This window comes from Lissotriton vulgaris, chromosome 3_1 (assembly GCF_964263255.1).
Source record: "Lissotriton vulgaris chromosome 3_1, aLisVul1.2, whole genome shotgun sequence".
Lineage (NCBI taxonomy): Eukaryota > Metazoa > Chordata > Amphibia > Caudata > Salamandridae > Lissotriton > Lissotriton vulgaris.
The window spans coordinates 2098112721-2098128363 of record NC_141689.1 but is presented as its reverse complement, the minus strand read 5'-3'; the positions used below and the strand labels follow the sequence as shown (position 1 = coordinate 2098128363).

At 45.1% G+C, this 15643-nt stretch overlaps 1 protein-coding gene across 2 annotated transcripts in view; it reads left to right on the top strand.

Moving 5' to 3' along the window:
* The window catches only part of FIP1L1 (factor interacting with PAPOLA and CPSF1), a 604847-nt gene that overhangs the window by 506994 nt on the left and 82210 nt on the right, over positions 1 to 15643 (top strand). The gene's annotated exons all lie outside the window — the stretch shown is intronic.

Below are 15643 nucleotides of genomic sequence, written 5' to 3'. Positions count from 1 at the left end.
TTATGAAGTAGTCGATCTGTCAGTGCCCGGTGATTGTCTCCATGTCCTGTACAGTGCTTAGGTAGCCGGCGTTAGATGTATTTAGAATATAATGCAGCTCGATTTTGTGTAGGCCTGTATGAAATTCGTATAATTTCCTTTGCAGAGATTATGCTCCATGCCCAAACAATTACACAAAATGACGTGTTATTCGACAAAATGCGGGTTTGGCACTTTTGACTATTGTTCAGCACAAAATGTTCCTTTGCTTCCATTTTTTAAGGGAGTATGCACTTTGCAAAAAAAAAAGACAAAAAATTCCACATGATGGCAACAGCAACATCTCTCGCTCAAATTTGTCCTGTTCCCACTATAGGATTTTTATTTACTCCAAGTCTCAATTACGCGACTGTCTGTGATGGCGTCATATCAGGCATTTTACTTGACAGTTGTGATAGGCAAAATGGCGACATTTATGAAAGGTTATTGGTGAGCAGATGAAATTTCAAGCGGGCCTAGTTCTGAGGCTCCTGTTATGCTTTCAGGAGATTAATTTGAAGTGTCTGCATACCCGATCCATCACAAACGACAAAATCTCCCAATAGATTTAGGATTAGAGCAACAAGTGACAACACTGCTCATCCTAAAGCGGCATTAAGGAAAAAACAAAAGGGCAGGCCCTGCCTCCTAACGCCCACTAGAGATCATGCCTAACCTCTATTAATTTAATCTACCTCCGAGAAACTGAGATAAAATGCATGGAATGTCTTATTTGGAGAGCGGAAAATGAATCCCAGTAACCACTGGATTTACCACTAACCTTCAGTATTGGAGTAGAGTGCTGCTAGCCATAAAGCGGTTCACCTCCTCGTGAAGGGTAGTAAGCACTATTTAGATGCAATTACAATACAGTTATGGCCTATTGTTTTCGGAGAACCAAGAAGAGACAGGCAACTTTAGCCCAGCAAGAGAAACCAGAGACATACAGAGGGTATTGACAAATATCATCATGTAGACCCAGCCTGATCAAGGGACACGAACTGCCACAAAAACACATACCACTGTTCAAATTGCCTGCAATTCTCTGTGTGTGTTTTTTAATTAAATCTATCAATCACACGAAATGACTAGGCAGGGTTTCCAACCACTTCACTAACAAGAGCAACTTATGTTCAGTGCAAATGATCCTGAGCTACTAATGTTATTACTGTTGTACACATCGGACAAGATTACATTAGTGGCCACCGTGTGCAAGATTACCAGCCGTGATTGCCTCAATGCAGAATTGGCAGCAGTAATGTAAAAAAGTTTTAGTCAATTTGGAATGCGTCTACAAGGGTAACACATAACGCCTTCAGCTGTAATGCATCCTGACGCCAAGGTACTAATATTAGAAATATGTCTCCCAATGCTGCATGAGTTGACATTCAGATATCCACTTTAAATATTTTTGGGAAATTATAGGTTCTGAAAATACTTGCATTTTCATATCCAATACGCACTTTTTAGTTTTAGTATACATATATCAATTCAGCCAAACCAAAGCTTCTAATTTAGTAGGCTGGGCTTCACACAGGAGAGTTACTGACGGGTAGCTGGAGAGCTACCAATAGCCCACGATCTACTATTTGGAGAAGCCTGGTAGGGTTTTCTAGGACAGTTGATAATGTTGGAAGGAGAGTCCAGTTGTGGCCGCTGAAGAACAACAGTGGGCCTCAGCCTAGTTATTGAAAATGGCAAGGTTAGACAACCTACTTCAAGAAAAAGACAGCTCTTATTTCATCAGTGAAACTTAAGGATTGCTGAATTAAAAGATGTTCTCTCTTTGCTGTGATTGAGTGGCGGTCTCTGTGATAGTTCCATATCAACATAAATTCGAGACTCTTAATGAAAAATAATCAAAGTAAAAAAACTTCACTCACTCTATATTTTATGAGGGAATATCAGCAGTTTTTAAATGTAAACAGTTTCTTTCGATTTTTGGAGCTCTGCATGAAACGAATTAAAACCAACATGGTTCTTAGAGAGAAATCACATAGCTGATTTTGATAATAGTTGGTATGCATACAAGCTATTGTGGCAGCCTACGTACATCTTCTTGAGGTGGAAACCGTTTGTCGTCAATTGCTGTAGTTACCCAATGAAGAGAAGATCAGAATGACAAAGTTACTTTGGTGGCCAGAAGATGGAAGTAAGATTTTTGTAAAATATTTCAGCAAAACATCAAATAAATATTTACAGTAAGTAGCTACACAAAACCCCTTTTCACGGCCATGAGTCTTTATGCCCCGAACACCTAGCATATCTTATTGACGTTGTTGCAAGGAAATAGGCAATCAAGCCCAAGGGGTTTTACTATTCCTTGCTACTTTCCTTGCTCACAGGAAACCTAACATGTTGAGTTTATAATAAACACCATAGGCACAGGATTAGCTTAGCTTTCATTTCTGTGTTTTCGCATTGATTAACTCTGCTCTGTTCCTTGTTGATCAGAACATCACATTGCCAGCGTTCTATGCTCCACCTCACCCTTTTTAATGGGAAGGAGAGACTCCATCGCTTGGACCTCAAGAGTGTGCTGAGCCTCCACATAGATGGTACCAAAGAACACCAGGTAGGCAGTCCACTCCATTTGGGGCTCTCCGGAGCAAAAAAAAGGCAAGATGGTGCAGAAGAGAACCATTTCCCAATGGATCATGCTCTGCCTTAAGATCTGCTACGCACTGATCAAAAAGCAGACTCTGGAAGGACGGTATGCTCAGTCTACCAGATTGAAAACTGCTACTACTACTTGATACGCAGAGTACCTGTGCTGGACATTTGCCTGGCAGCTACATGGGTGTCCCTCTGTACATTCGTGAAGTATTATTGCCTGGACAGTCTGGTTTGCAGAGAGGGACATTTTGTCCACTCTGTCCTGCAGGTCTTTCTCATCGGTGTCCTGGCACATACCCACCTCCAAATAGGTACTGCTATGATATCTGTTCAAAAGGCGAAGAATCAGCAACTAGAAGTCTCCTTCAGAAAAACAAGTTATTTCCTTTGTTAATTCTCTTTCTGGTAGAGACTCTTTCTGGCAGCAGATTCCTCCCCAACACTGTGATCGGAATCTATCCATTAATAGGATTCCAAGTCTAAGAATCCACACAATGGTTAAATCAATTTGCTTTTGGGGTTCTGCTTCAGGGGCTCACTGAAAAGCAACTGACATCCGCCATGTGGTAGTGCAACCTATGTGGGCTCCGCGCAACCTACCTGTGCGCAGAGGTGCTGCTGAAATATTTCCGTATCCAGTCTGACCCCTGGGAATATTCAAAACGGGAGGAATCTCTGGCTACATAGTGTCTACCAACCTCAGCTTTACCAAAGGTTAGTAATTTGTTAGATTTGTTTGTGTCTCTGCTTTTGGCACCCTATCAAATCAGATCAAGTGGTTTTAAAATATAGAAACGTGCTTAGCAGCCACACTGTTTCTTAAAAAACCATGTTTTCTTTCAAACTTAGCACTAATCTGAAAGATAGACCCGTCTAAGCTTACTATGAACCAGTCCAAGATTCCATTCAACAAAATCTGGGACTACCACCAATAATTGAACATTACTCATGTGGATACTGTATGGCTTGTGACAGTTTCCATGTTCCATGTTTTTAAAACCTTTACCTTCAATGGTCTGCATTTTGTAAACAGACCTTTCTCTAAATGCAAATCACAAAATTTAATTTACTTCATCCAATGCTTATGTGGACTACCTTATATTGGCAAAACTGGTTGTGATATTTTAATACCAAGTGTAAAAACTCTTGTTTTAAACACGTTTCAACATGGCTGCCATGTTTACCAGCCTCATTTATAACACTTGTGCTTTTTAGTAACCCCTCCACTTTTTTTATGTATGTAATGTTCTCATCCTTTGTATATGGTTTTATACATGCATACTGGTTATGTAATGTGTTCTGCCATATTTTATGCCATTTTTGCACTATATATTGAACTCCGAGATTTATAAAAAGAAAATAAACGACATATTCGTTATCACATGTATCTGCTCGATTTGTGGATTGCCAGAATGATCTCTTTTCACAAGCATGTGCACAAATCTTCACGCAAATCCACCTCCTCCTAAGATGATCTTTACTTGCCGGTCTATTTAATCTCCCTGCATGGCTGCTTTTTTCCGGGTTAAAATGCTTTCACACAGTCAGCTCAATGCAGATGGTGCACGCCCTGAAAGTGAGCTATCCTAATATATTACTCCAGTACGATTCTTTTATTTTTGGTGAGTCTTTCGACAATGTGAGTGTGACCCGAATCCACCTTATTATCTTTTTAGCTTCGAATTTAGATGGGGATCAAAAACTTTTCCCTATGCATTTAGACCTGAAGATGGTCTTGCATATTTCATACTCAAGAGACTGAAACATTGCCAGTGGTTCCACTTCTTTGCTCTGAACAGGAACTCCAGATCAAAATCTGTAGCTGAAATGCCATATGTGATGGGCTGATTCCCTGTTAAGAGTGGACTGATCATACATTTATCTAGTGCTCCTTCATATATGTGCACCATGTGCCATTTGTACATAACAAATGTATGATTTTTGCTGGTTATGTACCCCATGATGATATCTTTGCTTTTTTTTTTCATTTTTATTGTAAAATTAATTAACTGAACTCTTATATATTTTATTTGTTTTTGTTTGATCTGTTTTATATTTTGTCTCTTGGATTGCTCCACAGATTGATTCTATTTGTCTTTGTGTATAGGCATAAATATTATATATAAATAATTGGGGGAACAATTGGTGTAAATGATCTCCTGTTTGCCATTTACCCAAGTATATACTCCATCTGGTCTTGTCCAGTCTAATGGCTACCTTTAATGAAACCCGATTAGCCGATGGTCATCAAAGTAGTCAGATCTACCCTCTAATATCAGAAAGTTTCTTAAGCAGATTGTAATATCTGTACTTGCTTTTGTTTGTGTAGCCTATAATCCAAAACCCTGAGGCTCACTGAAAGAGATCTTAGAGACTTATCAGGGTCTCCAAAGAATTGTGGCATCTGTCATGGTAAATAGAACTGTCAGTGAAGAGACTAATTTAATGTTACATTCCCCCAAACATTATGCCATGAATGTCTGGGCTGTCTCTCAATTGGACTTAATTGGTTCTATTGGTAAGGCAAATACAAGCAGTAATAGTTGACTAACCTGCCTTATACCATTTTGAAGTGCCTTTTCACTGTCTTATAACCATTTATTATTACGTCTGTCCTTGCCGGTGCTCAAGTTGCAAAAATCCAGCATAAAAATATTTTGCCGAAGTCAATTTGCTTTAACACTAGCTTAAGGAAACCCTTTCTTGGCACGTTTCACCACTTTGTCCTTCATCGGTATAAAAAGGTGACCATGCAGCTTCTTTCTCCAAAAAAATCTGGTACTGATTTATGGCCTTACAATGCATCAGTGTAATATTTCATACCCGAAACTTTAAAGGCTTTGGTTAAAATTATGTTTTGGTTAACAGAGATCATCATGTTCAGACTGTAACTGTTGGCCAGACTTGTCTCAAAAGTATCGAAGGCACTAACATTCTTTGGAATCGGGGGAACATCTGTACCTTTATTTTAAGGGTTCCTTGCTTGAAATATACCTCTGATTGTGGTAGCTCTTTTTGTGTCTAAACACAGTGTTGGCCAAACCAAGGCCTACCTGTTGCCAGCTCAAATACTTCACTTGAAAGATAGCAGGGTATCGAACAGGGAAGGAGGTAGGTTATATCCTCTCAGTTGAGAGAACTACCTCTCTTTCTGAATCATCCCTAATTTCTGAGCATGATCGAAGAACTTTCTTGTCCAGCTACTTATATAACTCTTATAATTGTATTTGTTTTATTATTTAATATCAATCGCGACTTCAAAGGACCAACCATTTCTGGTATGTCTCAGGCCTTTGTAATTATTAAAGCAAGGTGGTATAATAAAGGGCCCCTTTCTCTAACGAATAAACCTTTTGTTGTGGTTAGTAACTTGCTTTAACTCTGAATTAGATATCCATAATACACCAGAGGAGCTAAATCAGGAACTATGTATCCCAGCAGTATTAGAGGTCAGGCGACAAACCCGTTCCACACCTGCAGCCACTTTCTTTGTGTGGCACTACATAGCGCAGTTTGCATACACACTGCCCGGGACAGCAGCGTCGGGGACTATGTGCTAAGGAGTATCAGGGGCGGGGCCATCCACGCCCGTCAGAGGCTGGACTGGGCCACCCCTCTAGGTAATGCGTTGGGGGTGCCTTGTAGCTAGATCTGACCTCTTCATGTAAAAACATTCTTAGTAGCTGCTTATGTCCTGCTAGGTACTGGTGCACGATATCCTGCTTAAGGCCACTATGGAAAAGAAGAAAGCATCAATCAATCATTCAGGGTTCTTGTAACGCATGACTACTCACCCGTTAGGGTCTCCAGGCGCTCAGGAGGTAAATCTGCGGTTCAGTTGAAGAGCCAAGTCTTTAAAGCCCTTCCTGAATTGAGGCACAGACGATGATTGCCTGAGATCTAGAGGCAGGGACTTCCAGGTGTTCGTGGTGAGTTAGGAGAAGGATCTTCCTCCATCTGTGATTTTTCGGATCCGTGGGATGGTGGCCAGGGACAGTTGGACGGAGTGGAGATGTCTGGTGGCTTTGTGGCAGGAGAGGCAGTGGTTGAGGTATGCAGGTCTGGTGTTTTGGAGTGCTTTGTAGGCGTGTGTGAGGAACTTGAAGGTAATTCTTTTGTTGTTTGGGAGATAGTGGAGGTCTCTCAGGTGACTGGTGATGTGGCTGTGACTGGAATGTTCAGGATGAGGCTGGCGGAAGCATTCTGGATGTTCTGTAGTTTCTTTAGAAGCTTTTTGGTGGGTCGATGTAGAGTGCGTTGCCGTAACCCAGTCTGCTGCTGATGAATGCATGGGTGACTGTTTTCCTAGACTCAGCTTGGATCCACTTGAAAATCTTCTGAAGCAGACTGAGTGTGTGGAAGCAGGACGAGACGGCGTTGATTTGGCATTTCATAGAGAACGAGGAGTCCAAGATGATGCCTAGGCTACGTGCTTGGTCCGTAGGTGTGGGGGGTTTTCAAGCACTGCAGGACACTAGGAGTCGTTCCAAGTGGAGGGGGTGGAGCCCAGGATGAGGACTTCCATATTGTCTGAGTTGAGCTTGAGGCAGCTGTCCTTCATCCAGGTGACGACTGCCTTCATCCCATTGTGGAAGTTGCTCTTAGCAGCTGTGGATTCGTCTGTGACAGAATCAGCTGGGTGTCGGTAGGAGTAGGAGACGATGTTGAGTCCGTGGCTTCTGACAATGGCTGCAGGCGGGGCCATGTAGATGTTGAAGAGGGTGGGCTCAGGGACAATCCCTAGGGCACTCCACAGCAGAACTCTGTGGGTTCTGAGTATAACGGTGGAAGTGTTTGGCCGGTAAAGAAAAAGGAGCAGATCCATTCTAGGGCTTTGTCGCGGATGCCGGTGTCGTGGAGTCTTGGCCAGAAGGTGTGATGGGAGACGGTGTCGCAGGCTGCCGAGAGGTCCAGTAGGATGAGGGCTGCAGTTTCATCGAGGAAGATGCCAATATCATCTTTCGTGGCAAGAAGCGTGATTTCGGTGCTGTGGTTGCTCTGAAGCCTGACTGGGATGCGCTGAAGCCTGTTTGTTTCGATGAGTTTGGCTGGGAAGGGAAGTAGATCGGCGGGTCTGTAGTTCTTGAGGTTCATTAGTTCGGCAGAGGGTTTCTACAGCAGGAGGTTGATCTCTGTGTGTTTTCAGTCTACGGGGAAGTTGGCGGGCTCGATGGGGCAGTTGATGCAGCAGAGCTCCGGGGCGATGGAGGTGCTGGCTCTGTTGTAGACATGGTGAGGGCAGGGATCCGAGGGTGCTCCAGAGTGGATGCTCTTCATGATCCTGAGGGTATTGTCAGAGGTGAGGGTGGTCTAGTTGGGTAGGGTTTGCTGAGGTCTGGAGCCATTGGGTTCGTTGGTTGCGGGTAGGGTTGCATCTGGGTGTTGTTTGACTCCAGTCCCTACTCTAAAGGCACCTCCATCGACAGAATATTAGTGAGGGCTTAAGAGGGCTATTAACACCGAAAATGCCCTAACAGAGAGGAGGCTGTAGTTTAGCAGGTGAAAGCGACCCCTTCAAACAGCCATGTGTAGATAGCAAACCCTTAATTGAGGACCCCAGGGACACCAAATCACTGCATTTAGCCCCTGGGAGAGCAGCTGCCATTACTGATGGTGTTACAGTACTACCTGCAGATTCTGTTCTGTCTGCCAGTCCCCGTTGGTTCCTATTCGATCAAAGTGGGGAACCCGAAGAGGGAAAGCTTCCACGTTAAAGGCTCCCCAGGCAGCCCAGTCATCCCAGCCACCCTTATCACACAATCTGCCAGAAGAGTCAGCGACTCCTATACATTTGACTCCCTCTGCTTCCGCTTGTGAAGGGTGGCCCTTCAGCAGCTAATGGAAACCCTCTCCCGCACACTGTTACATATTCCAAATAGGTACCCCAATATCGGCTCCGGTACTAATTGCACCTTTCACCAACATTGCACTACATAACAGTTCTTAGTACTGACCTTTTACTTATTTGAGGAAATGACTAGAGGACCTGGGTTGTTCTCCGAAAGGCCGAAGCCTCATTCAATATGCATGAGGATTCTTAAAATCACAGCTGGATAGCAGGCTGAACATCTCCTGCATAAAAACTATGTACAAGGGTCATTCCTTCCATCATCCTAGTTCGACATGACACAGCGAGGTATATCCCCAGGGGGTATCACTTTGGGTATATGTACACCACCTCTTCCTAAGGTAGAGAGGAGAAAATGACTTCCACGCTGACACACTGAAGCAAGACGCTGAGGCTCCTGCATGCAGATACTCCAGCTCACAGTGGTCTGACATCCCTTGTGGGGTGTCCACCTCGAGACCAGAACGGGGTCCCACAGTCACTCATTTCAGGTAATGGGGTTGACTTTATCCTAGTGGGATTGAGCTTTTGTACAACCACTCCTTAGATATCCTATTTCTAACAGAAACCTGGCTCCAGGATGACCTGGACTCAGTCATAAACCTGGCCACTCCCACAGGGTACACCACATATACCTTGAACAGGAACTCCAGGGGAGGTGGGATTGCGATGATGGTCAAATCTCACTTCACCTGTCATTTAACGAGACTGGAGATTAAAGATAGCGAATGTGCATGCTATAACATCAAAATCAACTCTCAACTTAACCTCGTGGGTCTTCTGATCTATAGGCCCCCGGGAGCAGTCGCAAAATTTACAACCTCACTCCTGGAGAACCTATGCTCTCTGATCACTGAAACTGCGAACTTTACCATCATGGGTGATCTGAACATTCACTTTGATCTTACCACAGATAACAAGATCAATACTCTGTTAGCCGACCTTGCCGCCCTCCAGCTGAGCCAACTTGTGAGCGGCCCCACCCATAGTGGCGGACATCTCTTAGACCCCATCTTTTCTAATATGACCAACGTACTCGTAGAAACCCCCATTCCTATGGCCTGGACCGACCACTGCTTAGTGATTATGACAGTACCCTGCAAAGATGACCCTATCATAAAACCCGCCCAGCAGATTCTGAAAAGATCATGGAGGAAGCTCCGCCTGGAAGATTTCCATGCACTCCTCACAACCAATCCTCCTCAACCCAGCGAGGACCCCGATCAAGGGTATGACCAATTTTGCGATTGGATCAATCAAGCCCTGGATACCTTGATTCCAGCCAAATGGATCAAGGCGCGCGCCCATGAATCAAGTCCCTGGTGCAATGAAGAGCTCTCCGTGCAAAAAAAAGAATGTCAAATAGCTGAAAGAAGATGGAGGAGAGAATACGATCCTGCCCTTAAAAACCTCTATGTCCGGGTGCAAAAAAGTTACCATCGCAATATTTGTAGGACACGAGCAGCGTATTACGCGACAGAGATTAAGAACAGTCATAATGCCTCCCAAAACCATTTTTAAAATTCTCAAAGAACTCGGCGCCAAAAAAACGGTTGGCAATCCTAATACTTCACCTACACTGTTCGAGAACATGGCGTCGTTTTTCATGGTCAAAATCCAGAAAATCTACAGTGCTTCCCCCGCTACTCCCCACTTCACTCCCTCAGTTGACCCGAATAGACCCAATCTTTCTAATATTCCGGCACTTAGTCAAGAAGACTTCCTTAAAATCTGCAACAAAATCAAATCAGGCTGACCCGCAGACCCCCTTAAACCCGAAATATTCAGAGAGGCAGACTGGACAGTACTCTGACCCCTTAGAGACATTTTAAACCTGTCCTTTTCCACTGCCAGCATTCCCACTAGATGGAAGCAAGCCTGGGTCTCACCCATTATAAAAAAGGCCACTTTGGACCCTACTTTACCCGAAAATTTCAGGCCTATATCACTCCTCCCTTGGCCAGCCAAAGTAGCAGAATCCCATGTGAATACCACCTTGACCAAGTTCCTGACATCAAATTCCATCCTGGACAGGTCTCAACATGGGTTCTGTGCTGGCCACAGCACCGAGACAGCCCTCTTAAGTGTGACAGAACATCTCCGGACCATACTGGATTCTGGCGGAACGGCAGCACTGATTCTTTTAGATCTCAGTGCAGCCTTCGACACGGTGTCACACGAGGTGCGTTTGTTCAGGGTAAAGGAGGCAGGGATATCAGGGCTTGCCCTTAGCTGGCTCAAGGATTTCTTGTCAGGCAGATCGTTCTGAGTCTCCACCCCCCCCCCCCTTTTCTCTCCAAAGAATGCCCCATTGAGCAGGGAGTGCCACAGGGGTCGGCCCTCAGCTCCACCCTGTTCAATGTGTACGTCCAACCCCTGGCAGAAGTAGCCAGTAGACATGGACTGTCACTCGTGTCCTACGCTGACGATACCCAGCTAGTGGTGGCACTGAAAGACGAAAGTGGTCTTGGCGCGCAGAATTTCAAACAGACTCTTGTCTACATCACTAGCTGGATGACGGCGAACTACCTCCAGCTCAACGCCGGCAAAACGGAGGTCCTGTTGGTGGGCAAAAAGACAGCTGCTTGGGGGAACAGCTGGTGGCCAGAGACCCTCGGCCAACCACCCGAGCCGAAAGATTGTGTAAAAAACCTGGGAGTCTGGGTAGACGCTGCCCTGAACTTCACCCACCACACTAAAAAAGTGGCTGCCACATGCTTTGGGATCTTACGAAATCTCAGGCCAATTTTGAAATTCTTCGACCATCAAACTCGCCAGCTGGTGGTTCAGTCAGCCATCCTCTCACGGCTGGACTACGCCAGCTCCCTTCTGTTAGGGGCTAACGTAGCTGAGAAAACCAGACTCCAGCGAGTCCATAATGCCGCCGCCAGGGCCTTGACTGGACTCCCCCGCCATAAGTCGGTGGCCAGCGCCCTCACGAAACTCCACTGGCTTCCGATGGAGAAAAGGATTCACTTTAAAACGTTATGGATAGCATGCAAAATCTTAAAAACTGCCTCCCCCCCCATGCTATGTCCACTCCTTTCTCCATACATTCCCCGACACACTTTGCGTTCTGAAGGACAGAATCTAGCTGTGGTTGACCGCATCAAATTAGCCAGGATGGGTGGCCGTTCATTCAGATATCTTGCTGCAAAGCTCTGGAACGGACTCCCAGATCAGATACGGGGACTGAATGATCGGCTATCCTTCAGAAAAGCTATTAAAACTCATCTCTTCTGTTAAAATTGTAATCTCCCCAGCACTCTCCCTCTGCACCTGTCTTCCTCTCAGTTTCATGCAGACAGCGCCGGGACGCCCCTTGGCTGGTGCAGCCGTGCGCTATACAAGACCATATAACATTAACATTAACATTCTTGGCTTCCACACCTACATACATGCTAGGTACACTTAGGTACATCTAGTTAGGGTCACATCGTGGGAGTACGCTTTTATTGCTGCCATCAATACTTGCCTGTATTTATCGTTTTAGCACTATGGTAGAAATCTACCATCCTTCTACTCTGTTAGTGCTTATAAGCATCTATTTCTGTTACTGTCTAATGATTGTCAGCACATCAATTTTACACTAGAATGACACTGGTTCAATACATACTAATTGGAAACCGTCCCCATCGTTAATTCTGTGTATCTCTCTGAGTCAAAGTGAGCACGAATGACTGAGCGACTAGTAACACTGTTTCCACGATTCTGAGAGATCAGGGTTGTCATGTTCGATAGTTGCCAAGAACTATTCTCTCCTTGGTAAGAGGGGTTTCTAGTGGCACTCTGAACTAGCTGTTATACAGGTTAACATACTCTGTGCGGGTATCCGGAATCAGTTTGGACACCAAGCCAGCAGTGTATGTTGTCTAAACATGCAGATTCTATGTAGATTTATAGGAACTAAATGACAACACAAGATACTCTGCATGGGAAACCCTTTTCGTGTCATTAATCATTCTTCTTTATGGAGGCCCATCATTCCTCCTCAGGTGGGGTGTGTTATTAGTTCAAGCACCTCTAGACCAACCAAGAATTTGTCCAAGGGCGGTCTTGTAATCCAGTGTGAGTTGTCAGTGCCAGCTGCTGCAGTAGGGGGGAATTTATCTTCTGGATTGCCCCGACAATCAAGGAACACCGCCCTGTCGTCCCTCAAAGCAAATCATGATAATCACTCGAAAAGGATAGGCTGTCCTCTCAGAACGGAGAGGCTGCCCTCTTGTTGTTCTCACCCGTTCTTGCCCATTATCAATCTAACTCCAGCTGCATGTCCCTACTTGGCCCTCCTTGTTGGAGTCCCTCTGTTGCATCAAGGGCAGGTGGAGTCCAGTGTAGAGCTTGATAACAAAGTCTTAGACTAGCTGGCTCGCAATAGAGGGTTTCCATTCTCGTGTGCAAAAGATACATTGCTAATCCGGAGAGTGGGGTGGATTGGACCCGGACTGATCACTTCTGAAGGGGACTGCATTAGCATCAATTTTAATTATCTGTCTTTGGCGAGGAGCGTCCTCTTTGGGCCATCTGCTCTGGAGGGAGCAAGAGACCGCATTGGTGTGGTACGGCTTGGCTTTTTCTACAGGCCCCCTACTGGTATTCTGAATCTGTGGCAGGCCCGGTTGGCACATGGGGTCCAAGTCGGAACTTAGGCACACAAAGAGGGCCCGCTGCGTGAATACTGCAGCTTTTGTTCCAGCACAGTTTCTGCTTCCACATCCATGTCTAAGGGCTCTGGCTGTTAACACGTTAAGATACCGGGAACTGACACAAGCCGAGTACTGGAACTGCAACAGGTTGAGATGCTGGGTGAGGACTTTGACTAAAGACCACCCACATAATCACTCCGGTCCTGTGTGTAACGTGCAGCCCTCCCGATGTGGATGGAGCTTGGCATTATACATACTAACACTTCACACACCGCAAGGAGTGGCTACTCTGCCCTCGCATCACGGAGAGGATAGGGACTCCCCATCCTGTATTTCTCCTCACATAGGGGGTTCTCCTTTTGCCCTGAAGAAAGTCCAGGACATTTATGGCCGCACAGGACTGAAACATGTCGGCACTAGGGTCTTAAGACCATAAAACTCACATAAGACCCGATTTTAGATCTTTTTATTGACCCAGCCAGACCCAAGAATAAAGGGAAACCGGGGGTCTGACTGAGGTATTTTAATTTTTAAATCCCCCCTGGCCTTCATCTATCTGAAGAGCTCCCAACACTGTGGTTGAGCCCACCCCGACTTATAGGGGTCGGGGTGACCTGATGATAAAGCATGACACCACCAGGGTGTGTGAGGGTAATTAAAACAAAAGGTGCTCTTTCCCATACACACGGTTGTAATTAGCACAACCTTCCACTAGAGGCCCCCCTCATTTCTCTCTACTTTTCCTGTCCCTGCACTTGGGCACAGGAAACACACTAGCAATTCTGACCACTGGCTGGTCAATTGGTGTATTTTTTGTGATAAATGCTCTGACTCCCATACCCTTATCAGATAGGGCTGCCGTTCCTTCTGGTGTGGATTGCTTATTGAACATTGCTCATGGTGGATCTTACTCTCTGATGTCAATTCATCCCAATGAATCTAACGCCCTATGTGGGAACCTTACGTTAAATATCTCCACTGGATCCAGCCCCGGGATCCTTCTTCGTCCTTTAATCTTTTGAGCTGGAATAATGCTGGCCTCAAAGACAAGATCAAAGACCCAGCATGGCTGGAACTAGTTGGCTGCTATGATTTTGTGGTATTAAAGGAAACTTTGAAAACAAATGTGGCTTCTTTCCGTGGTTTTATATGATTTTCCTGTCCAGCCATGCCCTCTGGCATGGTAGATCTAAGGAGGGGCTCTCTTTGCGGTTAGTAATAATATGAATGTGAACGTGTCAGTAGGGGAGTCTGGAAATACAGCTTTATGGCCATATTGGTTAAGGATGTGTTAAGCAGTTTCTCTTTATTTGGTGAATGTGTATAATGATTTTTTAAATGTTACTTTCAGTCTTTATAAACACGTTTGCTTTCCTAGCTGATTTAAAATCCAGGGGGCCCACCAAACTGAAACAATGTGTGTATCTCCTTTGCTGGGGCTACAGTGCAAAAATGGGGTCCAGCAAAATAGCTCAGGGATTGGATCCCCTGGACCTCCAGCTGAGGAGGTTGGATCACCGATGGGAGAAACTGTAAGAGTACCTCGCTGCCAATTATTTCATAAATGTAATGCAGTGGTTTTGTGAGTAGAAGATGATATTGCCCGCATTAAGAGGACATGGTTGATTACATCTTTTTAACTTGGGATTTGCTGCCACAGTTAGATCAATGAGGTACTCTAGTCATGGAATGGAGCAACCATAATGCCATAAACCTGGAAGTCTTTTTTTCCAGTGCATAAGGTGGTACTTTCCCGGACCTCAATCACGATCAATCAACACACAAGTGACAGCCTATGGTTGGTGTGGCACCTGAAACATCTTGTGGGGGTTGAGGGGCGGGGCAATAAGGGCCCTTCTGAAATATAATTTGACGACTTTTCGGTTATGTTTCTCAGACGTGCGAGGGGCTGTGATGGCTAGTTATTTTAATTCTTTAAATTAGTCAGTCCTTGTTGCCACCTGTTAAGAACAGGCCGGAAGGGCACAGTCGTTCTCTAGCCAACGCAGGCTCAGGAAAGTCTTATCTGAGAAACCAGAGGACCAGATAGCGGTATGTGAGGCTCTCAGGGCGTATAAATGCACCATTGGGAGCTAAGCGCAGGACAAAGGATCTGAGCTGCTCCAGAAAGACTGGGATAAGTTAGAGCTAGCTTCCCATTCCAAAAACATTTTTTGGGGGGGAGCTGGTGAATAGGATTAAATCCAGAGATACTCGATCTAATCCTCTCCTTTGTGGCACTGTCGCTGGACATGAATGGGTTTCTCATTTTAGGAGAATTTATCATCTTGATGATGATGGAAGCTTTATGGGGCGGCTAAGAGCCCGACTAATTGATGTACCGACTTTGTATGTAATTTGGCAATAAGACGGAGCCCCAGTGGTAAAGCACTGGGCCCGGATGGAGTCCCTATGGACCTGATCAAGTGTTTCATGGAGTTGTGGAGTCCTCTGTTTACGAACACCTTTAATAACTCTCTGGCTAGGCAGATCCCTGAATCCTGGTCCTTTCCTA